This window comes from Pteropus medius, unplaced genomic scaffold, assembly GCF_902729225.1.
Source record: "Pteropus medius unplaced genomic scaffold, Ma_sr-lr_union100, whole genome shotgun sequence".
Taxonomy (NCBI): Eukaryota; Metazoa; Chordata; class Mammalia; order Chiroptera; family Pteropodidae; genus Pteropus; species Pteropus medius.
This window is the reverse complement of record NW_024350397.1, coordinates 3,489,647-3,515,850: the sequence shown is the minus strand read 5'-3', so window position 1 is coordinate 3,515,850 and position 26,204 is coordinate 3,489,647. Positions and strand designations below refer to the sequence as shown.

At 39.7% G+C, this 26,204-nt stretch overlaps 1 pseudogene; it reads left to right on the top strand.

Moving 5' to 3' along the window:
- Positions 1 to 4,119: 4,119 nt before the first annotated feature.
- LOC120584122 (centromere protein L-like) lies at positions 4,120 to 20,880 on the top strand (annotated as a pseudogene).
- The last annotated feature ends 5,324 nt before the right edge of the window (positions 20,881 to 26,204 follow it).

The following is a 26,204-nucleotide window of genomic DNA, read 5'->3' as shown; positions in this document are numbered from 1 at the left end:
TGAGTCAAATTAAACAAAATAGCATACATTGAAATTTTGGAAATGTTGACATAACAAAATTAAAAGCATTGGCCTAAGTGCCTGGCAAATAGTAAATACATGATGAAAGATAACTACTATTTTTTGAAAAATTTTTATTTATGTTTTTAGTTAAATGATTGTAAAATTCTACATTTATATTATTTAATCTACAATTTAAAATTTATTCAACAAATAGACATTGTCTGCCCTTACATGTCAGGCCCTGGGAATTCAAAGATGAAAAAGAAGAAAATAGTCTCTGCTTTCAAACAGCTATCATTTGAGTGGAGAGAGATATACTCAACAACCAAGAACAATATAATGTTTTATTTCTTATTATGGACCTATGTACAAAGTATTGTAGAAGCACAGGGGAAGACCCCCTAGATTTGCAGGGCAAGGTCAGGGAACTCTTTATCGAAGAAAGCGATTGAGCAGATATGTGAAGGGTGAGTGAAGGGACTCACAGGCAGTTCCATCGTCCTGAGGATGCAGCTTATGGAAGAGAACAGAGGGAGATGAGGCTTAACAGGAAGGTGGGGGTATCCCTGTGGACCTTCGTAGCCATGCGAAAAGTTTCGGTTGTATCATGTGGCTAGCAGGGAGCCAGAGAGTAACTTAGTTCTGGGAAGTAAAATAATTAGATTTGCATGTTAGAAAAATCACTCAAGGAGGAGCAATGTGGAAAAGCCATTGGAGGGGACAAGGCTAGAGGCAGGAGAGTGGCAGGTAGCTGTGCAATAGTCCATGTGAGAGCTGATTCAGATCAGACCAGGACAGAGTGGATGGAGAGGATGGGCAGATCGGAGCAGTGGGAAGGAAGAAGAGTCAGCCAGACTTGGCTCTCTCCAGCCGTCCACACAAACTTGCCAGATTTCTAGATAAGCCTGTAGTCAGTTCCACTTTCTCTTAGTCAAACCAGAACAGCATTCTTTGCAGCTACTCTCTGAAATCCTCGTGTAAAATAACAGGAACCATTTAGTTTCCAAATCAAGCAACTGTTGATTGCCTTGTCTTTGGAAATCAGTATTCCATTCACAATACTGCAAATGTCTGCTGACGAATGTGACTTGAACAGATGTTAAAATAATGTTTTGGGTAAGTAGGGTGCTCTGTGAACAAGGTTAGAATCTTCCCAGTATTATTTTCCAACACCACACACCTGGCATCTTGGCTAATTGAAACTGTTAGATATTATCCAACATAAATCTTCCTTATATGGCTAATGTAGCATAAAATTATGCCAATCGAAGCAAAACATAACGCATAATAAACATTGGCAAAACTGGTGACTGTAACAGCAGCTTTGCATATGGAGTGCAAAATCAGGTTTTCTTCTTGGAACATGTGGCCAATTCTTTTTTTAAGTGGAGTGCACAAAACAAAATAAGGAATGTTTACTAAATTTGCATTGTAACGTAAAAATTTATTAGTTATGGAAACAGCAATAAGGGTCACAAAAAGGATCCTAGTCAAGGTTTTCTCTGATTTTGGGAAGGTGTTTTTGACAACCTGGTGCCCTGCAAGTGTATGCACATCTTCCACATCAGATACTGAAGACAAACCTGGCTGTTCGGGGCCAGTCACAAAAGACGTACAATTCTCCCATCCTCTACAATGCTTCTCCATTTATTTACCCGACCTTAAGGGCTAGGTTATCCTCTACGACAACGAAAACAGCTAACATTTTGGGAGCCAGATATGATCTAAAAGCTTTACATATATTACTTTGATTAATCCACTTGACAATCCTATGAGACAAGTACTATTATTACTGATACTTTTTAGCGGAGGAAACTAAGGCACAGAGAAATTTAGTATTATGCCGAAATTCAGACAGCTAGGGAGTGGCAAAGTCAGAGTTCAGACCTCAGGACTCCTACCTGCTTTTCTGTACTGACTCTAATTGGGAGGAGATGCTTAATGACCTCAGGGCCTGGAGTCATATCTTGGCATTTATACCTTAAGCAGAGTCTCCTGAATGAGGAACTAGAAAACCTACCATATTCTGTATGTCAATGAAATATAGCTAGAAAATTTAATTAAACATTAAGATTTCATTTACAGTGATGACCCCAGACACTTGGGCATTAATCAGTTAGCCAAGAGAGCTAATCATTGAAAACTGCAAAATCAAAGAGGAGACTACTTAAGTTGAGGTTGTCATTAAAATATATAAAGATGTTTTATATTTTCTCTTTTTTTGCATAAACCTCACAAATTTATAAAGTTCTAGAAAATATTAGAGAGAATTTTAATTAAAGTGACTATTTCAAAGGTAAAATCATTTTTAAATTATGATAAAAACTACACAAGACTCTCCAGAAATTAACTTCATCAATTATATGAAGGGAAAAGGAAAAGGAAACAGAGGGGAAAAGGAAACTCTGCTTAATAAATGCTGTGGAAACAAGTCTACAGCTGGGTAGCAGATGTACAAAACTGTTTGACTCCCCAAACTGCAAACTATTACAAGTGGGTTAAAAAATTACATCATATAAAATCTGTAAAGTACTAGTTCATCCAGCTGAGAAAGAGAAATAAACTTATAAAGAAATGAAAATTATTATCAGTTCCAAGATGTTTGGATTTCTTTTTTCTTATTGACCCCATGGTGTTGCATTTCTTTTTTCTTTTCTTTCATTCTCTTTTTCCTTCCCAGGTAATTTTTGTAACAGTTTGAGCTGAAATGACAACCTATGCTGGGGAGCAAGATCTCAAATGCTCTTATGCCATTGCATTTTTACGGCTTATCTCATCTATCCAGTTCTGTTGCTTCTTTAACATGGAAAATTAAATTTTTTTCTCAGGTTGTTATAATCTGCTGGAGGTGGGGACACAGATGAATGGCCATGGAAAAAGAAGGGACTTCCACCTGGCCTATGGCTTGCTTTCTTCCAAAATGCCCACAGTCAGATCGACATGAGAGAAGTCCAAAACTGTAGAGAATTTTAATGAGTTTATTTGAGCCAAACTGACAATTGCTGGGAAGTGAAATCTCAATGGATTAAAGAAATGCTCCAGAAAACGGCAGTTTTGCAGCTTATTTTATACATTAGACTCAAAGGAGGAAATGTAAATCCATTGGCGGTGGATTAATGGGGCAGGAGAAAGCAAAACAGGAGAAACTCTGAGATTGGATAAAAAGTGAAACAGAGGGACACATACTTCTTTTATATCGGTGGGTATGGCAGAGTTAATAATTAACATTTACAGCACATAGAGATGGTATGTGAGGAACAAGATAACCATGAGGGATTCTTGCTCTGGTGCTGCAGGCTGTGCTTGGAGGGGTGTGGAGAAAATGAAATTACTACAACATTCCAAGAGTATGTTATCCCGGATGCAAAAAGACAATTAACAAGCTTGCTTAAGGTAAAGACTGATCTTTGTCAAGAAAGGTCCAGAATGCGACTACCTGCCATGATCTGCTTTTTGTTAGGAAGTTTCATGTTCAGACCATCCTATATGGTTAATTTCAGTCTCTGAGTTTGTAGGGCCCCCCATGCTGGCTTGTCCTGAGCTTCTCAGGTTTAGTATGTGGCCCCTTTTTCCTCCACACTCACATAACTAGGTTACATGACAGTCTGTTTGATTTCATAGGTTTGGATATTTTTAAATTTTATTATTGCATAATGGAACACATTATGTATATGTCACAAGAAAAACAAACAGTCAAGAAACAACATTTGTGAGGCTACAAATGACTAAAGCTATGTTATGAACAAACAAATACAGAACCAGAAGTATTTACTAAACGCCCTGAGAGAGGGAAGGGGCAAGCCATTAGACGCGCGCCCTTCCCTTCCACGCTTCTTCGAAGGTTCCCACGGCCAGAACCAGAATACAAGGAGGAACTCAGCCTCGCCCTTCCTATCACCCACACCTGGGGGTCAACTTCGACCTCAGATTTTCAGAAAAAGCAAGGAGGTCAAATCCAAAACGTTCGACGGCCCAGACCCACACTTGGGTTATCAAGGAGAAGCCAGGAGCCCTTCCCAGCCGCGGGAGGGTCCAAGATTACGGTAAAGGCGGTCAACCAATCAGAGCGGAGGCGCCGCCGCCATGCTTACTACGGGCAGAAAACGGAACGAAGACTTGGCGTCAGTAGGGAAGAGCTGTAGAGCAACCGCCCAGGGCTTAGGAAATTGACTATACAGGCCACTCCACCCTCAGTTAAAATGGCAACCTTTGCTGCTTCACTGACTTGGAATTGGCGTCAGGGAGGCTTTCTACGTAGGGCCGCAGAGTAAGTCAGAAAATAGTTTTACACCGCAGCGTCGGGCGGATTAATTGCCGCTTCTTTCCGGCGGGATTTCACAAATGGCTTTTACACTTGCAGTGTTAGAGCTCAGGTGTAGAGGGCGAGTTAGAACACACTGCCCCTTCCCTCCGCGAGCTGAAGCCGACGGCCAGGAGCGAGGGTCACAGTGCTGGGGGGCTGGGTCCGCGGAAATACCCTTCCCAGGGAGAGGTCGCAGGGGTCGCCTGGCTTCTAAGGAAGCGGAGGTCTTACTGGGAGCGTTTGCGTCCATGGTGGACCCGCACGAGGGAATTTGGGAGAGCCAGGTGTTCCTCTGTCTGTCTTAGCTGCCATTTAGGCGGCTTTTTTACTTCAGGCAATTTCAGTCTCGATGCAATTTTGGTTCCAGACTTGAAGCCAGAATGGTTCCAGACTTGAAGCCAGAATGGTTGACAGCGTCATCACAGCATTTTATTTATTGACCATGGATTCTTATGATGCACCAGAATTGGCTCCCTGACAAAGAGCATCTTCAAGCCTTTAGGACTACTTTATAGGTGCCGTCCACCTGCAGAAACGATTTGAATCAGTCAGGGAGCGGATTTCATTTGTCCCGACTCCACCTCGAAGGAAAATTCCCCAGTGTTCACATTTGCAGGAAGATGTTTATCCTCAAAAGGTTGCATTCCTTCTGCAAGGGACTTTATGTAATTTAACTCCCTTTTATAAATTCTGTACTGATCTTAAAAAGTATTCTAAACTTCTGGATGCATTTACTGCTGCTGAAAAAGCAAAAAGGACTTGCTGTGGAAGTGGGAGATTTCAACATCAAAGTGATTTTCTCTACTCTCCTAGGAATGAAAGGAACACAAAGAGACCCTGAAGCATTTCTTGTCCAGATTCTGTCAAAATCTCAATTGCTCTCTGAGAACAGAGAGGGTAAAGTGTTGTGGACTGGTTGGTTCTGCTGTGTATTTAGAGACAGTCTTGGGGAGACTTTCAGATTTCACTTGTCTACTCTTATTCTTTGCAAATGGAGCAGCAACTAATACAGCCATAATTGGAAACTGCTTTCAGAAAACTTGACTGTTATTTCAGTTCCTTAGCAGTCAGTGCGTTTAATCTTGGATGGCAGCTATGTAGACTGCATACAGAGTGGACCATTATATGGCTACTACTGAATGTCTTCGGTCTGTATCATGTAGCACTCAAGGTCTGGACATTTATGCCATACATCTAGAGGATACAAAGGTTTTGTGGGACAGTGTCCACAACACACTTAAGGAAGTTACACAGGAGGAAGTTGACTTAGTCGTGGCCTGCTTTTATTCACATTTCCATAGGCATTTCAAAATTCATTTGTCAGCCACGAGATTTATTCATGTTTCAACATCTGTAGTTTTAGCACATACTTGGAAAAATAAAGGTTCTGTGTCATAAATACCTTATTGGAGTGTTGGCATATTTCACAGAACTGGCAGTTTTTCAAATTGAGCAAGGCCTTGTGGGGACTATAAGGTATGTATTATATACCTTTTTCTCATTGATTATTTGCCTAATTGCTATGCTGATAGGGATTGCTGAAGAAATGGGCATCTATCTCTGCATCTGTTTTCCTCAAAATGTCTTTAGAGCAGGGCTTTTCAACGCTGTTATGAACCGGGCTGCACAGCGAGAGGTGAGTGGTGGGCAAACAAGCAAAGCTTCATCTGTATTTGCAACCGCTCCCCAGCGCTAGCGTCACCGCCTCAGCTCCACCTCAGATCGTCAGACATTAGATTCTCATAGGAGCACTGCTCCCTGGTGCCAAAAAGGTTGAGGACCGCTGCTTTAGAGTTACCCATTTGGAAGCCCAGAGGATCTAGAAGAACAAAGAAGGTGCTAGAGGACAAACCACAGCCCAGGTGCTCATGTAATAGTTGTGATGCTCTGGGATGCCAGTCTCGAGAAAATGCTGAGTTGTTAATTTGTAAAAATTAACATCTTTCTAAAAAAATATATTTATTATGTCAAACTTTTAGGATTCAAATGAGACTTCACTAGTATTGAGTATTTCTGGTTTGGGCCTTTAAAACCTTTAATTCCTTTTAAGAATTTTAGACTTGCATTCAGAGAGAATTTATGTCTTCTAAAGACATTTCCTTAGCATCATTTTGCTGTGTAGAACTAGCAATCAATCCTCTCTAAAGGAAATAATCGTTCAATTCTTATTGCAATGTTGAATTAAATATTCACTTTTTATATGAAAAAAGGGCAGATTTCATTCTAGGAGTGATTTCAGAGTAGACGAATTAGGAGTTTACATGGGGGCAACAGAGAGACAGAATCTACAAAAATACTCAGCTTCAATAACAAAGGAAGAGTATTTTAAATAACTGAAAATACTATTACCATAAATGATAAATGAGAACTTCTTAATTGTCTTTGTCACCCTAGTCCTACCACAAGGAAAAAAGTAATAGGCAAACCATAGGAACATGGAAGTGGGCAAAGATTTTTTTAAATCTCTTTAAACATAACTATTTTTTGTTAGAAACATGTTTTTTTTTTAATTAATTTATTTTTTAATTGAAGAAATGATTTAAATCCTCCCCCGTCTATCTCACCCTTCCCCCTCCCCGCCTATCTTCTGGTAACCACTAGTCCTTTGTCCATGTCCATGGGGCAAAGATTTCTAAGTGTACTTTCAGAGCAGTGCTGGGCTCGCGCCTTTGATCAACTCTGTATTGACTGCACTATTTTACAATTCCATAGGGGCAGATAACTTAGGCATTTTTTTTTTCTGTCTGGTAGAGATGAATATGATTTCTGTCCAGTGGAAAAGAAAATGCCAAAGGTTACAGCTGATGGTCTTGCAGGATACTAAGCTGCTTATCAATCCCCAGCTCTCAAATGCTCCTTGAACGAATTTTAACATCTTATTGTTTCCCACATCAAATAATGGACTTATTTGACATGAGCTTATTTTATGTTTGCAAGAGAAGCAAGGTGTTATTACCTTTCTGAAAATTTACTTTAGCCCTTTTGGAGATCATCCTGTTGAGATGTCCGAATGAACTTACCTGACAGCCAATTAAACTACCTTGCCTGAGAAGTGCACCCATGGGTTGCTTAAGCTCAGACATATATTTTCTTGGTTTCCAGAGTGATTCTCAAGTAGTGATAAAGCTACAGGTTCTGGTGGGTTTTTCTCTTTCTGATTCTGTGGTTTTATTTCTGCAAGGCCAATCAATTATTCCCCACTAAAAGCAGCAATGATTGGAAAGTTTGCTGATATGGTCTCATGGTTTGGGGATCTCTGTTGGATAGGATAGATGACAGAGACTTATTCTCTATTGGATGACAGATGACAGAGAATCTGGTTTGTTTGTCTTTTTGTTTGTGTCTTTAAGAGCTCAATTCAGTAAACCAGATATTTGATGCCCACTGTGAAGGGACTCTTTGAGATCAAAACAGGTGAGCTTTTGTGTTTCTGTGTTTACTTTTGATTTGTGGCTGAAGTCATACAACTGAAGCTATAAGCTCTCTTTGCATTTATGTTTAGAATTTAGAATAGCCTTTACCTCTAACTGTGCAAGTATGAAATATTTCTCTACATCCAGAGGTTGTTAATAATTACCTCTCTTAAGTTAAAGGAGCCCTGTTCTGATTGTTTATAGAGATAAATAGGTGCCTAATAGTCACATAGATAAATAGTGGAATAGTCACAAAATTTACAGAAAATAAACCAATTGTACCTTTAATACTTTAATGTGCTAAACTTTTAGGGAAAAATTGTTTTTATAGAAACTGCTAGCTCGGAAACATTTTAAAAATTCAAGTTTATATAATTAAGGTAAATCATTGGACAAATCAGACTGATTTGAAAATTTTGATTTAAGAAAGAAAATAAACAGTTTTATGTTTTTTTTTTGATTTATCAGTACTAAGTAAACTATAAACATACATTTTACTTTTTCATCAGATTTAGGTTTATTTTCTCATAAAGAGATTAGTTAATTTGAATGTCATACATTTTTTATATTGGTTATTTATTAAATAAGCTAACATTACTCCTATATAATGTTTAGGATCAACAAAATGTATATTTGTGTTTAAATTGAATAATAATTTCAACTAAGTTTTTATAATAGTAGCTATATTTTATAATATGCCAGCTTAAACATAATTTCGAAGATCCTCAGGTAACTTAAAAACTTGGATTAATAGTAAATCAATTTAATTAATGAATAACCTTTTGATACCTGAATAATTTCTAAGTATGATTGAACATAGAACACTGATTACTAAGTATGATCTTAAGTTTTTGGTTTTTATTTTGGGTTTATTTATTTTTATTTTTTATTTTTTTAATACACAAGGAGTGGTTATATCTTTGGTTCATGTTAAGGAATGTGTTTATTTTGCCACTTGAAGAAGTTATGAAAAGAAGTGTATGTGTGTGGCTGTATGGAGTAATGTTATATGTATCATGAGCTTTGCTAGTCTGTGGAAATGCTTATAAGTAACAAACAATTCTCGGTGACCTGCCTCCCAGTTTTCTATTTGAGTATAAGTTAGTTAGTTCGGTTAAGAGTTACGATTAATGTGAACTAGCAGCAGTAGTGACAATTACAACTGTGCATGCAAAATAATGGGATGAGTTGTTTTCAAAGGAAAAAGAGAGTTTTGTCCTGAAATAAAACATGTTTGTTTCAGAATATGCAAATGTTGAGAGTGTGAGGGAAACAGATTTTATTTGCTTTAGTTTATTCTAGCTGAGTCTGAAAAGAAACCATGATATGCGTTAATTTTTTATAAAGTTTTGATGGGCTTATTCACCAAGTAATTTTTTAAAAGTGGGGAGAGCATCATGAAACATTACTTCCATTTACTATATGAATGCAAAACTAGAACTTGGCATTTTCCTGTTTCATGATAACTTGATCCTAGAGCTTTTACCAAGTGGTAGTAAAAAGTTATCTTTTACCTTTTGAGTGATCTACCCAGATAGCAGAGATTCTACAGCTTGACAGAATAATGTCCTTGATCATTCAAAACTAAATACAAAATGGTCTTCACTTGTGAAAGAGCTAAATTTTCTTACAATTCTGCCGTTTTCTTTTATGTTTATTTAAAAATATTTCACATTGGCTAAATAAGTGACCATGTATTGATTCTTAGGTCCCCTGTGATCCTGTCTTAATCAAGTATCCAAATATCCTCTAATTATTCTTTCATTTTTGTCTCCCTTTCAAAAAAAAAATTTTTTTTTTCTTTTTCTAAAAGGGCGCTTTCGTACAAACTATTTTGAACTATCCCATGGGGCCCTGGAAATCACAAAGATATATTCTTTCCGTCTTATAAAAGGAAAGATACTGGAAATAATTAGGTTTGTGTGGCATTCTCTCTCTCTCTCTCTCTATATATATATACACATATATATATATGTATTTTTTTAATTCAACATTGTTGTAAGAGCTGCCAAATCAGAAGAGATGCTCAGCCTTTCCTAAATTAAGTTTGTATCAGTAAAATGTTATTAATGCTAGTATTCCAAAATGTGTATGTTTTATGAGAAGGTCTATGGAGATTTATAAATGCCTTCTCTGTCGCTTATATATTCTTACTTTCAGGGGAAACATTGATTAAATCCTGATCCTAGTAGAGAATTTTACTTTCCTCCATTCTGATACTTTGCAATATATTAACCATAACTATTCAGTCTCGTGATCATAGGGATGTCTGCTCCTCTCAAATGCTTGTCTGAAGGCTCTTTTCAAATTCTGCTATAAGCTAGAATTTGTTCTTTATGAAAGAACAGTTGCAAAATCCTTGAGAAAGGACTGTAACAGTTACTTTAAAGTATCCATACTTCAAAGAATAGACTTTTCTGTACAGACATTTGAGCTGAAGTTGCTCAGATAACATTCAGACTATTCCAGTGAACTGAGTGGGGATTTCCAGGACTCTTTTTAGTCCAGATGCAGACATATGTCATGAAAGCAGATTACTGACCCAAGATCCAGCCACACAAGAATCAATTCCAACAAGATTGAGCTAAGGGAAATTTCATATGCTATTTTGTTTGGAATATTGTTGGTATTATTTTCAATACTCTAGTTTTCATGGAAATAGGAAGAAGTCCTTTCTCTGTTTTTTAAAACTATAGCTAACTCTCAATTTAGTAGCCTATGCTTTTGCAAACAAACTTTTGTGCATTTTAATGTGAAAACATTAAAACCTTTGTACATTTTAATGGTATCCAATTCTCACTGAGCCCTCAGAATTCAGGAAACAAACACTTTTATTGAATCTACTTACTTTTCATAACAATATAGTTATTTTTACAGGTTTAATAATAATTTGTCCTTACTTTTACCTTGAAACAATGGGAAAGTCAACTGTGCGATCAAGACCATACCTGGAGTGTTATATTGGAAAATGATTCTTATTTGTCTGGTCTAAATAGGTACTCCAAGTAAAATACAGAATCTGGTGCTTGGTAGTTGCTCAAAATTATATGGCTCTAAGTTTGCAGAGTAAACTCAAGTTGGCCTCATGGTTAATTAATTATCTTGCTACACCTATATAAATAATCAAGCTAACCAAATCTTACGAGACCAGCCTTGACTGTATCAAGAATAGTCTTTGGAGATTATTTCTGATTGCAAGTGAGGGAAACTGTCAGAGTGATTATGCAAAACCTGGAAATAAGCAAGAGAGATTTCTGGGTGTTCTTTCAGTACAGTGTTAGACTTGCTCTTTGATTTACTTTCTATCATTTGGGCTATTTTACAGCTCTTTACAGGTTGACCTAAAGAGGTCTGGTAGAGATGCAAATAATCTGACTGGTAGAAAAGATAACGACGAGAATTACAGTTTATTGCTCTGTAGATATTAAACAGTTTTTGTTTAATCCAGCAATCTTATCCTAATGATCCTTCATTAGATTGTAAGTGTCCAGTTCTGCAAATGCTTTGAGCCAGTATTAACTTCTTCCTGGATCTCTTATTGAGTTGGATAAAGTTTTCAAAATGTATTTATTATAGATTTGTGTTAAAGCTATAATTTTCCGTATTTTAGCAGAGGTTCAAAATGTTTTCTAAATAAATACAAAGCCCCATAGATGAAGTTCCAGAGCATGCCCTTTACAGATGGGACCAGGGGGCTGAAATCTAGCCCATGCGGCATTCATAAAGCCATCTGCCCTGTCGTGGGCCTGTGTCCACCCAGAGGAAGGGCACCCTTTTCTTCACCCAAAGATATGCCTGCATGGCTACTGTCATGCTGTCTTCTAATTTGCCAAAAGGCACTCTTAGGCTAATGGTAGCCCTAACCGTACGTGTGAAAGTAACAATGATGTTTTAAAAGTATAAAATGCAATGAAGTAAGTACTGCGTGAAAACTAGGATAAATATGTTGTGAGTAACCCGTAAATATTTTCAATCTCTGAAAAGAAATATGCCAATACATAACAACCTATGAAACTCACTATAATTTAATTCAATGTGTCTGTTTTAGGGTATATAGCCCAAGAAAATAAATTCTCCCCCTTTCTCCTCCAAAAATAGATATATGTACATTGATAACATCAAAAATTGTCAAACAGTATGCATAGTAGCCCCAAGGACTACGTTAATTCCTTGCAGTATTTTTATAAACTAATAGTACATAAAAAAAGAGCAGACTGAAGAAATGTAAACTGCTTTATGGTGGGATCATGTACCCCCAGCTCTGTAGCTCCTGGCACATAGTAAATAAGGTGCTCACTAAGAGTGTGATAATGGAATGAATTTGAACAGGATATATGCACCTAAAGAGCATTGTAAAATCATAATGCATATATAACAATCCAATTCCAACAAGGCTGGAAAGGATTAGAGACATGTGGAGGCCTGTGGAGTTTGAAATTTAAACTGGCCAAGGAGATTTAAGAATATTTTTCAAGAAGCAATAGTATGAAAACAGTATTATAGGAGGTAGTAGTGACTAATTGGATCATGGTTAATGTGGGATAAAGATGGCTCCAGTATTGCCAATTTTGAAAGCTGGCAAAAGATTAAGAGTGAAAGAGTCTCCATTTACATATGGTAAAAGAGACTTCGAAGTGATATAAATACTAAAGAGCTTAATATTGATTCTTTTTCTGTAAAGTGTAAATTTCTAGTTAATTTGGTATTAAGAATCTTGATTTTAAAAAATCTTAAGTGACCCAGGTCTGTTAAAGTAGAAACACCTTGAATTTCCAAGAGATTATCACTAGAGGGCAACCTAATCATATCCACTTGCTGTCTTTAGAGCCCGACTACCTTGAAGTGTATAGCCCTTGGACCAACAACATTATTAGTTCCATCAGGGTGCTTATTACAAATGCAGACTCTTGGGCTCTCTTGAGACCCACAGAATCAGAATCAGTATCAGTATTTCAACAAACTCCCCAGTGGCGGGTATGCACATTGAAGTTTGAGAAGCACTGTGTGGGACACACAGGTCTCTCCTACCTTTTTGTTGATGATGGCTTGGCATTTCTTTTCAAATGCCAGGCCTCAATCACTCATTTGCTGTGTTTATCTTTTCCACTCTATTGCTCCACATTTTCCTGTGGCTGTTGTCCGCTTCACATTTCCCTCAAAACTAGTGGAATGTGTATATGGAAGAACAGGACGGAAGTAGGTTTTAAAGGCTACCCAGCAAGCTCCACAGCTGCTCAGCTCATTCCTGCTGCTAGCACTTTTTAAGGCCAACACAGAGCAGCTGTTTCAACCCTTTTGCATTTCTGCAGGATAAAAAGATAAATTCTGATTTTGGTTTACCAAAACAGAAACAGAGAACAGCTGCTTTTTAAAGAATGTTTACCACCGAGGTCACATTTTTAAAGTAATCACATTTGTAAAGAAATCACTCTGTCCAGAAAACCAAGCAACATGAACAGGCTTCCCCCATACTCTCCCAGCACAGGAGGAAAGGGAGGAAAGGAAGTGGGTCTGTCTATGGGCAGGGCCAGACTAGATCTTTGTGGACAGGAACTTCATGGGCGACTGGCTCCATCCATCTTTGCAAGTGTTTCTCTCCACAAAGGCACTGGCAGATTTGGGGCAATAAGTTAACTCTTGACTCCATTTCTGCCTTTTATGCTAGTGGAATTCTACCAACCCACATTTGAATTTCCTTGCATCTTACTGATGTCAAAATAAGCCTTAGCTTGCCCTCAACACAGGGAGAGAGGATCGCAGACATGATTTCTCCCAGGGGTTGAAACAGCACAATCCCAGGGCAGCAACTAGAGCCGTGACCCATATCCTCAATTACAATTCAACTATGTTCTAAAAATCTAACACAGAAATTCAAACTTTCCAGGGCATCAGAATCCCCTGGAGCGCATGTTAAAACACAGATTGCTGGGCTCCATCTACAAAGTTTCTGATCCAGTAGATGTGAGGTGGGATGTGAGAATTTGTATTTCTGCTGTGTTCTCAGGTGATGTTCATGCTGCTAATTGGAGACCACACTTTGAACACCACTAAGATGTTCAAAAGCATCTTAATTTACTGCTATCCATTCCTGCAATGAGTTAGTTGTGGCAGGCTAGTTGTCTACAGAATTTCTGTAGACAATAGTCAACTTTTTTTGGGTTTCATTCCCTATTTAAAAGACCATTTTAAACCGTCTGCTGAACTAAGTACAGATTAAAATATGACTTGACTTAGCCCAACCCCACTAAGAAGCAGATTTACTCTCTGGATTTTTAGTCTTGTTTCCCAGGCAAACAGGACTTCTGCTAAACAACAACAACAACAACAACAACAACAACAACAAAAAACTACCTCTTGCTTTTACCTCTATAACCCACAAGGTGGGGCTGCTGGGCTGCCATGAAGGAGGCTGGGAAAATCCCCATGATCAGAGGGCATCAGTAATGCTTCTAAGGGCACCAAGAGCATCTTAGCATCAGCTTGAAGAATGTAGTATTTCGGGTTACCCGTAATCTATAATACAATGTGACTCCAAGAACTCCTATGGTCCTCCTTTTTCTCACCAAGTCATCAATTTCTTCCCACCTCCTTATATCAGGGTTTACAATTAATTTTTGTAAGGTAAGGTGTTGTGTTCTGTTAAAATGCAAATAATCTCAAGGGGGATAAACATTATCAGTTGCAAAAGTTTGAATTAGGACATTGAATTATTTTATAGTTTGGTTATCCAAGAGGAAAGACAGGTGGATTCAAAACATAGAAATCTTGGCTGGAGACTGACCTGCTCACCAGTAACCCTGCACCTCCACCACTCTGAGGGGTTTAAGGGGAGCGACATCAGATGGCAGAATAAGAATTTCTGTCATCTCTCAAGAACATTAATTTTTGACAACCACCCATAGACAAGAGTACCTTTGTAGGAGTCCAGAGGTCCAGCAGAGACGTTCTAGTACACCAATGGAGCAAAAACAAACAAACAAACAAACAAACAAAATCCAAGAATCAATGCGTTGAAGAAGGTAAGAAGAACAGTTTCACTTTACCTGTATTACCCCTCCCCTAAGGCAGCAAGTGCTAAGAGAGACCCCTTCAGCCCACAATTTCTGTCACAGGAGAGAGGGAGAACATAGTAAACGCTCAGCTTCCCAAGCTGTGTGGGATACTGCCCAAGAGGCTCACTCCTTCTCACCCCACCCAGAAGACTAAAGTGATCAGCATAGATGAGAGTCTGGAATAGGATGGAAGCACAGCAATAAGGGCTCAGAACTCATCAAAGGGCCATGGAAGCTTTACAGACTCCATCAAGAAGCCCAACCATGAGCTTATTGGTATACCTCACCTGTGTACCCCTCTGGCCCACAGGTATCCCCAATGTCCTGCATGCCTACCCTAGCCCCCATAGCTATCCCTAGGCAACCCCTCAGACTGCAAAAGTGAGCCTTTGCAGACTGCTTGAAAGCACATAAAGAATGCTGACCCAAATCCACAAGGATAGGAAAGGCACACAAATCTGAACATTTTGTGGTACTGCCCCAGGGAAAACAAACAGAAGGCTCTCAGCACATGCCTGATTGAGTGGGGTTAAGAGAAGGCATACAATCTTAAGAATTCCCTACCCCAGGAGGGAACAAGAGGTGTGGAGCAGGCACATCCATAGACAAGGTCTCAGAGAGCCTTAGAATCCCTAGCTGGGCTGACTGGTGAAGGTCTTTCTCTCCTGAAGCCAAGTAGTAAAGACTGGAGATGGTGACTTCTCCTTTAAATGCAATGACAGCAATGCAAGATGCCAAAGAACATGAAAAATCAAGGAAGTAAGACACCACCAAAGGAACACAATAATTTTCCATCAAAGGGCCAGCTCCCCCAAAATGGAGATTTATGAATTGCTTGACAAAGAATTTAAAATAATTGTTTTAAGGAACCCTATCAAGCTATAAGAGAACGCAGACAACTCAGTGAAATCAGGAAAACATAAACAAAATAGGAATTTCAACAAAGAAATATAAATCATAAAGAACCAAAGAAATTCTGGAGCTGAAAAATACAATGAAGGAAATGTGTTAATGAAAGACTGTCCAGCCTAAGAAAAAAGTCTTATAAGAGTTTGAGCCAAACTGACAACAGTTGCTGGGAAGCAAAATCTCAACAGATTGAGAGAATGCTCCACAGAATGGTAGTTTTGCAGCTTATGTTATACATTAGAATCAAAGGAGGAGATGTAAAGAGGGTTACATGAAATTCATTGGTGGTAGATTAGGTAGGCAGGAGAAAGCAAAGTGGGGAAATCTCTGAAAGTGGATAAAAAGCAAAATGGAGAGCTGCATATTTCTTTTACATTGGTGGATAAGGAATAGTTAACATTTACAGCACATAGAGATGGTATGTGGACAACAAGTTAACAACGTGGCCTCATTTTTCTGGTGCTGGTGATTGTGCCTTCGAGGGATATGGAAAAGAAAATTACTCTGACATTTCAAAGGCATGTTATCTTAGACACACAAAGACAATAGACAGGGTCACTTAAGGTAAAGATTGACCTATGTCAAGGAAGCTACAGGCCTAGGTCCTACCTGCCATGACCTGGTTTGAGTAAGGAATTTTTATGTTCAGAACATCCTGTACAGTTATTTTCTGTATCTGGGTTTGTAAATCCCGCCATTCCAGCCTTCCTTGAGCTTGTCAGATTTAGTATGTGGCCTTTTTTTGGTCCACTAATGAAAAAATAAAAATGCTACAGAGAGAGCATCAACAGACCAACAGACTTGATTGATCAAGTGTTGTTTGAGAATGTCCAGTATGGAGTGCAGCCTTTCTTAAATTTTCTATAATTTCCTAAATTTTTTTTGGCTGTGAAATGCTTCTTTTATGGGTTTGGCAGAGCCTGAGTTTGAGAAATGCCAGCCTAACACAATAGTGTGGGAATGGGATGACATGATAATGGTATTTGTCTGGGAACCCCAGGTCCCTGAACATCTCAATCATGTCCTTGACAAGCCACCTGTCCCGAAAAAGTTGCATAAGGGAAATACATGTCCAGAAGAAAATAATAGGTAAATCGACACTCATTGTTGTTGAGATTTGATTCCTATCCAAACATAATGAAAGATAATCAACCATGTAAAAAATGCCTTGTGTCTAGATTAGATCAAGTCTGGAGCCTAGAACTACAGCAAGTTAAAAGGCCTCCTTTCTCTTTTGCGTACATCTTTGATCTTCCACTCTGAAGATAAGAAAATGTTGACCCAAAGTGCAGAAGAAAAGAGGAAAGCAAGAAAGAGAACACTTTCCGCACTAAAGGCTCTCTCAGGTATTGGCAATTGCAATGTGGAACTGCATCCTCGGCTCTTCTGATATCACCTGCCAAGGCAGTCCAAAGAGTCAGTGCAGAAGAGTACCAGAGGAAGAAAGAGCTGTCACCAAACCTGCCTCTTGGATGTTGAGCATTCTAAGGGCTGGGCTTTCAGAAGGGAAGCATATCATCAGTCCATCCATCCATTCATTCTATCATTAATTTGTCAGGAGCACCAGGTGTGCAGGGAAACTACAGATAGAGTCTTTGTCCTAAGGAGCTTGCTTCTGGAGGGTCGGGGAGGGGCAAGACAGAAACTGATCAAATCAACAAATATATATATATATATATATATATATATATATATATATATATATGTATATATATATATATACACATATATACACACACACACACACACACACGCATATAGATATACATATATATGTATATCCATATATATAAAATTTAAAATTTCTTCTCTCTTTCTTTAGGCACATTGGTAAATTTGATTTTCTGATTTCCCTGAAGCCAGCAGAGATTTGGGTTCATACCTGTTTTCTCATTATCCACTTTTCCACTTGTTTCAGCTGCTCAACAAATTACCCCGAAACCTAGTGGATTTGATTATGCTCATGGATTTTGTGGGTCATGAATTCAAACAGGGCATAGTAGAATGATTTGCCTCTGCTGCATAGTGTCTTGGGCCTCAGCTTTGAGCTGGAACCATCCAAAGGCTCCTCCATTCACATCTGTGGTGCTTGGGCTGGGACAACTGGAAGACTAGGACTACTGGCCGGAGTGCCTTTGCTTGGCCTCCATGTGTGGCTTGGGCTTCCTCACAGTGTGGAGACTTCTTACATGGTGGCTCAGGGCTCTGAGCATGAGAGTTGCATCCCCTATTCTGGCCCAACCTTGGAAGTCACAGAACATCATTTCTGCTAAACTATATTGTTCAAAGGAGTCACAGTTCACCCAGGTTCAAGGGGAGGGGACATTTATTCTACCTCTTAAGGAGGGAATGTGGCAATATCACACTGCAGAGGATCATTTGGGATAGAGGAATTGTGGCTATCTATGGAAAATACACTCTGCTATATATCCCTTATCACCCACAGCTTACTAATCATCTGGATCTGGCAGTTTTCACTTTGAATGGCTGTTGAATTTTGTCGAAGACTTTGCTGCACCTATATTAGAAAACTATATAGTTTTCCTCCATTGTTCTCTTAGTACAGAAAATTTCTTTTAATGTATGAAGTTGTCTGAGTAGTTTTTTAAACCAAAAGTCTGTCATCTCATGGCATGAATTATTAGTGCAGACATGGTCAAACAGGTTGTAAGGAAAAAAGAAAGGAAATGAATATTTATTAAGGACCTACTCTATGCCAAGCATTGCAATAGGTACTTTATTTTTTTACATACTTCAGTCTCCTCCAGTCTTCTTCGTTATGAATATGCCACTGCTATAACTCCTCCTCACAAGCAGAGGATAGAAAACAGAGAAACATCTCTTAAAGTTTCATGCAGATAGAATAGGAGAAAAGCAAGAGAGGGATACAGAATTAAGGCAGAGACTCACATATGTGAGTGCCTTTTCCCATGACCATGTACATCAAATGAATCAATGGATATAAACATTGCCTGGGACATAAGAGCTCCATAAAGGTAGCTATGATGATGATGATGATGATGACGATGATGATATTATAAGCTTCTTGAGGACAGAGAGCATATCGTATATGGTTTCCATCCTCTATAGTCCCTTGCAATAGTACACACTCAAGGTACATGTGCTGGTTAATTGATGAATCCACCCTCCAAGAGCAGATGTCATAAATTGGAGCAGGGGTTGTTAATCAGGACACTCTCTTCTCCTAGTGTTTGAAAGTTTAACTCTAGGATTTGAGATGAGGGATTACATAGGATTTCTGGGTGGGAGTTCTAGAAAAGAACTAACTATATATGAACATCTTAAAGAAGAGCATTTTATTCAATCCTGGCATTTGGAAGATGAGTTTTAAATGAGATAAGAATCTTGCTGGTGTATCAGTTAGGATGTATTCAACTGTACGCAATAGAAAATCTGACTCATTGGAACATTTATTATTTCCTTGGTAAGATGTCTAGAAGTAGATGACTTTCCAGTGCCCTTGGTGAAATTTATTTCCTCAAGTTCAGAAAATGGCTGCTGCACTCCAGGTATCACATTCTCTCACAATTGCATTCAAAATAGGAAAAGCCAGTGTGGACAGAAAACTCACTTTCTTATGGTGATCTACCTTTATTCATGAAAAAAGTCTGTGTCTGCCCAGAGCAGCTCCATCCCTCTATCAAAGGCAGGACTTCATATGACAACCTGCTCCATCTTGTGATCATGATGACTTTGATTCTTTTCTTAAAGAAGAGAAATGAGCAGTTGAAGTAGAAAGTAAATTAGGCATCTCAAATATTTTCCACCTATCTTTTTCATGCTATAAATTGTGGTTGGCACTTGTGATTTATAGAAGCAGCATGACCCTAACTCTGGAGGAAATTATAGTCTATCGGGAGGGCCAGACATGAAAACATTTAAAAAAATCTAATTTAGTAAAAATAATGTTAGGAAAGCGTGCTGTGGGGCCCACAGTTCACAGGCAGTTAACCCTGCTGGGAGTGCCTAGGAAGGCTCTTGGAGAGGAGAGAGTTCAGCCTGGGGCTTTAAGTATGACAGTGCAAAAGAACAGAATCCTGGGAGAAGATGACATGAATAAAGAGCAGAAGCGATATTCACTATGATGTTATAATGGTGGTTACATTTGTCCAAACTCACAGAGCGTACAACACCAAGAGTGAACACTATTATAACATAAGAACTTTGAGTGGGGGCACGAGGTACATGGGAACTCTGTACTTTCCACTCCATTTTGCTATGAAGCTAAAATTGGTCCAAACAATAAAGTCTATCAAAAGTAAAAAGGCACAGGGACACTTGTACTCTTGGGAGAATGTAGTTCCTTAAGTGGTGGAGGAAGAAAACAGAGTCCGTGATCAAAAGCAGTAGAAGCGATATATTTAGTGAGCATTTAATGTGGCCCAGGACTCTGTTAAATGGCATCTGGAGTATAATCGATTGTTCCAGTGGTGTCCCTGAATACTCACTCCTCCTATGTCCACGCAGTCGTGAAGTCCTCACCCACATGGACTCCTGGCTTCTCAGTGTCATTGCTTTGGCCAGTTAGACATTGGAAAACATGTTGCTGACAGAGGCTTGCAAAACACTTGCACATTAGGCTTATATTCTTGCTGCTGAGAACTCGTCTACATCGTGTGAAGAAGCCTGGACTACCCTGGAAGATGAGGGACCATGGGAGCAGAGACCAGCTGTCCCAGCTGAGGCCGTAGCCTAGAAAAACCAGCCTGCCAACCTGTAGACGTGGGACAGAAAGCCATCCTAAACTGTCCAGCCCCAGCTGAGTTGCCCACCACCATATAATGAGCCAAGGCAGCCTCTATCAGAATAACCACCTTCCTGACCTAATATTCTGCTATTCTCTCTAGCTCACTCCACTCCAGCTGAACTAGCCTACTAGTCATTCCTCAAACTTCAATCTTGCCAGCTCACTTCCACCTCAGGGCCTTGGCACTTGCTGTTCTCTCTCATCAGATATCCTCCAGATGTTTGCTTAAATGTGACCTTTAATAAGAGGCCATCAGATTTAAAATTCAATTCTTAACCCCTAGTACTTCTTACATCTTTTCCTTGATTTATTGTTTTTAGTGCACTGGTCACCTTCCAATAGAATATATGATGTACTTTTTGTATTTTGTTGGCTTCTGTTTTCTTCCACCAGAATGTTAACTCCAGTGGGCAGAAACTTAATTTTGTTCACTGATCTATCTGATGTATCTTCAACATCTAGAATAGTATCTGGCACTGTAGGCGCTCAATAAATATTTGTTAAATGAATAAAAAGGATATTCTGCTCATTGCAATTTTAGAAATATCTCTGCCTAAGTAACCCAAACTATCATGGTTACAAACAATGTGGATGTCACTAAAATTAAAAACCTAAGTACAGGACTATTTAAATCCCAGAAAGTACAGAAATTCACTCAAACAGTAAGAGGAGGAGCATATACACTTTTGGCCCAGACCCCAGCTGTCAAGATCCATCATGGTTCCAAGTATTTCACTCTGTTGTTTCTGCAAATTTACTTACATTTGTCAGAACAGAGTCCCAATTTCTGGAAAATATGGTCCCATACAGTAAAAGCAATTTTCTTTATAAGAAAATTGTAGTCACCAAAAAAGGGGCCCTGCCAGTAACATTCTGGGTTCTCGTACTTAGAGCAGTGTTCATGCTCTGAGTCTGCAAGTCCTCCGGGAGCAGGCCCCACTCCCTGCCGCTCCTCGGCCCCATTCCTCCTGGTTCCCCTCTATGCTGTGTGTCTTCAGTCACCTGGACCTACTGGGAATCCCCCAATACTTACGGCATTTACTTGCCCTGGGCCTCCACCCATGTTCTCTCCTTTGCCTGGAAGGAATTCACTTCTTGTCTTCCCAGATTTCTCTGCCACTCACCTTTTGGAACCAAACTCAAACAATAGTTTCTTGGGGACCTTTTTGGCTCTCTCCAGTCAGATGTTTTTCTACTGTGTGGCCCACGATAATAATCATATGTACCGAGCCCATATCTCTATAGACCATAAGCATCTTGAGGCTAGGGGCTGTGTGTGTAAGACTTGATTTTTTTTGTCTCCAAGACTTAGCAAAACAAACAAACGTGTTGAATACATGAGTAAATGACCACATATGGCCACATAATAGGAATTATGCTCAGTGCATATGAGGCCGCATTCCTGGATCCCAAGTATTAGATGTAGATAACTCTTTCTAGAGCTAACCCTTGTTTGGTGGGAAATGGAAAAGAGCCGTTCCCTTTGAAGAACTAAAGTGTAAAGGTGGGACTTTTGTCTCTGACTTTCAGAAGAGTCCGAACTGATGTTGCCAGATTTATTTGATAAACACAAATATAGACCCGTGAAAGTCATGTCAGCCAAAATCAACCAGACTTAAAAGTAAAGCAAGAACAAACACAGAAAAACTCAAAGGACTCAATTGGAAAGGAAAACATGTGCCGAGTAAGTCCAACAGAGCCCTTCTTTCATTTTAAGCAAGGAAAGGAAATCAGCAGGACAAAAAAAACTAAACATCCCACTTCCTCTGAGGATAGGAGAAAGACAAACACGCCAGGGAAGGCTCGGGTCTGTGTCCTGCTATGACTGGGAGCCTGTACACAGGTGGCCGCTGAAGGAATCCTGTGGGCTTTCCTAATGGCCAGGTAGGTCTCCTCCACCAATAGCAGATTCCCCAGGCGCCTTCTGAGAAACGGCCTCCCGTCCAGAAGGGATTCAAGGTGAAAACTTTCACAAGAATTGTTGGCCGAAGGAGGCAATACTCCCACAGTTCTTTTCAAATCCCAAAGCTTTATTCAGGCAGCCGAATTCCTCACTCCCACTTCCCCGACTTGATTTCAGAGCCTGTCAAAGCAGAGTGCTGAATGCCTGTTTTTCAGTTTATTTTCATACCTCTCGTCAAGCATACTTTTTCCCTCAGAGCTTTTCCTGATCTCTGTATCCAGACACACGATTTCCAGAAAGTGAATAGAGAGGACACAGTGGGGCTTACCGGCCTCCCCGGGAGGGCACCAGTAACTGGGAGCTGAAATATATAATAGCTACCCAGATCTGGTCAATTATGTTTTCCTATAAAATTAAATCTCCATCAACCATCACATAAATACTAATTAATCTCTAATTTGGATTCATAAACTGATATGGAATTCTAAACACAATTAAAAGAAATAAATGTACTTAGGCCCAAGTCAAATATCTTCCTCGTCCCAGAAAAATTACAAATGGAAGGCACTTTGAAAATAACCATCATGTCAACGTGACTGCTGTTAATGCCCTGCAGGAAAGCTAAGCCACCTCACAGCTTCCCCAGAAAGGGAACCTTCTAGGTTCTGATCTAAAGACTGATCTTGGAGGCAGATAAATGCACAGGATAGTGTGGAGATTTCTTTCGGTTCTCTTTAAGTCACTTTGCAGTTCAGCACCGAGAAAGCCTCGTGCCCACCATGAGTGGTCATCTTCCTTTCTTAAAGAGTTCCCACTTTATCCTGCCAGTAGGACCCCTACCCTCATACCCTGTGGGAGCCAGGAAGACGGATCCATTTTTCATCCAAAATGAGGACATAAAGACATACTTTGCTCCACGAGTGTGCCATAAGGTGTCAGTGGCAGCATTGAGGTGTCTTGGGAACTTCTCTCAAACCACACCAAATACAAACACACACAAAATAAAAGTTAGCAAAAATACATATTAGACATCTCTGGGAATACCAGGTGCTCCCCGGTATTTTTTAAAAAAAAAAAAATCTCTGGGTTAATGGTAGCACAGCTGAGTTTCAGGAGAAGAAACAAAGTAAATTTATAATAAAACAACTGACTGGATTTTAGGGGGGAAATCTTCAAGGGAATTACGCGAAACCCACGTAAATACTGCATTTATGTGAATAAAACATTTTTATTAATCAAATTTTTCTTGTCTTATTTTCTGGTGATCAGCTTGTGTTTCTGGCAAGTAATTTTATATTTCCAGTGTTCTCTTAATCATTTTAAATTTTGCTATCTTTATTTGGACTGATGTTTAAAATTCTAAGTAAAAGTAGTATGCTTGCTACACAAGGCAAGTCTACTAGTCACTTTCCCACCTAAGTGCCTCTTCCACAGCTGCCCTCCGCCCCACTGATATGTGTTGTAGAAGAAAGAAAACTAAATGGGAAGCTGAGAGACCTGGGTTCAAGTCCTGCTCTACCTCCGGCTGATCTTACAGTACTGGGCATGCCATTGAACTTACTTGAGCCGCTGTTTACTTATCTGCCAAAGGCTGGACTGCTAGATCAGTGTTTTCTACAGGTGATTCCCATCAAATCGCCCAGTGGAATTTTTTGAAATAAATATTCCAGGCCCCACCTCAGCCATACTGAACCAGAATCTCCAGAGGCAGTGTTGTGGATAATCAGTAAGGAGGCCCTTCCTGCTCTTCGGCACTGTCCCCCTCCCCCGCCAAGCACCTTCTTTATACCTACTCTCTAGTAGGTTCCATGGGTGTCCTCCTTCCTCAGAGAGAGCCAGCCCTCCTCCTGTCAATCAAGAACAAGCTTGATCCAGAGAATGCCACCAGGATCTCTCTCCTGCTCCCATTGGTTGGCTTTCAAGTCCATTCAAGCCTGAATATGTGCCCGGGGTTCCTTCTTCCATCCCTCTGCTCTGTCCTCCACCCCAGCTCCCTCCATACTGCTTCAGATCCCTGATGGTCAAGACCTACAAAGCTGGAGAAACCCAGTTCAGGCTCTGTCCTATGAAGGCGCTAGAGGATCCTTAAATTATTCAGAGTAAAGCTTCTATTACACACACACACACCAGCAGCCACCTTCTCTCCACAATACCAACCACCTCTCACAGCACAATTTCTGTAGGCCATCGCCTTCCCTACCAGAGGCAGAGGCAGTAAACCTCACACGCAGCCAGACTACCAGACTACCCGGGTTTGAATCCCTACTGGCCAGCTGTCCTTTGGTTAGTCTGAACTTTTCTAGGCCTCAGCTTCTTTACCTGTAGAGTGAGATTATAATAGTACATACTTATTTCACAGAGTTTTATGAGGATTAAGCAGCTTAATATACATAAAGAACTAGAAAAGTGCCTGAGCATAGTGAGTGCTGTACAAGCTAGCTATTATTATTACCAGTAATGAAGAATGGGGACAATTACCGAGAGTAGAGAGGCTAAGGAACTCACGCAGTCATGTAGCGTTCTGTTATTAACCTAGCATAGTGCAAAAAGAATCTCTAATTTACTTTTCTCTGGCGAGTGGTTCATGGACCAGAAAGCTTTGACCCCTATCCCCACCTCCCCGAGTCTAAGCAAGCCAGGTGTGGATTTTCTCCTGATCCCTCTTTAGCTGAAAGTCATTCACTCCCTGACCAACTCACACTTCCAGCTGATGCTTAAACAAGGTGCCTTTCCTCAGAGAGAATTGCATTTATTTTTCAGGAAAGTTTTTTTTGAGAACTTTTCCCTAAACGCACTATTACTGTAGCCTTCTTCTTCCAAATCAAAAACATAAATTACATCATTATCTATCTCCCAATTATATATTTAGCCACTTCAACCATGTGGATATTTAAGATGATCAAATCTGTTCCTTACATTTACAGTAGAGATTGAAACCCCAAGGCTAACTCACGTATCCAAGGTCCCACAGCCTATCAGCGTCACCTGCCTCTTGGCCTCCAGCTCCAGCCCTGGGCACCACACAGCCTCCCCGAGGATGCTGAGGCCTATGATGGAACCCTTGTGCAATAACAGGGTTCTACTGCTTCTTGATTATTTATTGATCAATTTGAAATCTTATACAAGATTATAATGGACCTGAGGTATAAACCTAAAATGGAAGACTGAGAGCTAAGATCATAGATTCATTTTACTAAATTTTTGGTGCATAGATTTTTTAAAATAGGTTTTTGAGAAGGGCCAATGAAAGAAAGAAGGAGGAAAACGTTCGGGCAAACTAAAGTCAATTAGTTTCACATTGGGAACTGAGAAAATAAAAGTCATTCTATAATCGGAAACATCATGAAATAAAGGAGGTAGCATTTTCCCTCTTAGACAATAAATCATGTTAAATTAACCAAATTTCTTTGATAAGATTACGAATGTGCCACAGAGAATACCATGTTAGATATTGTATTTCTGTACATGGTGGATCTAAAGAGAAACAAATGCGATTCTTGTCTTTTCATCTAGATTTCAGCCGGGGACCTCAACTCAGTCATAGACAGGAATTGCTTGTGTTCAGAATCCTTCGACTGCAGCCAGGTGGATACTTGTCCCAGTGTTGGGTTCATAAGTGATCGGCAGAGATGAGGAGGCCATCTCAATTCAGGGCTGGGCCCCCATTAACACCCTGTCCACGGCCTCATAGATGCAGTGGGAGAAGTCATTCCTTTAATGCCCCTGTCCCCAGACCTGTATGGGCCGTCGGAGCCGTCACTGTGTCTGTGGAGATGAAGTTTCCAGCTGGTACCTTTCCACTCACCAGGGCCTTTTCTCCTAGCAACAGTGTGGGCTCATTGTCTTGCAGCTC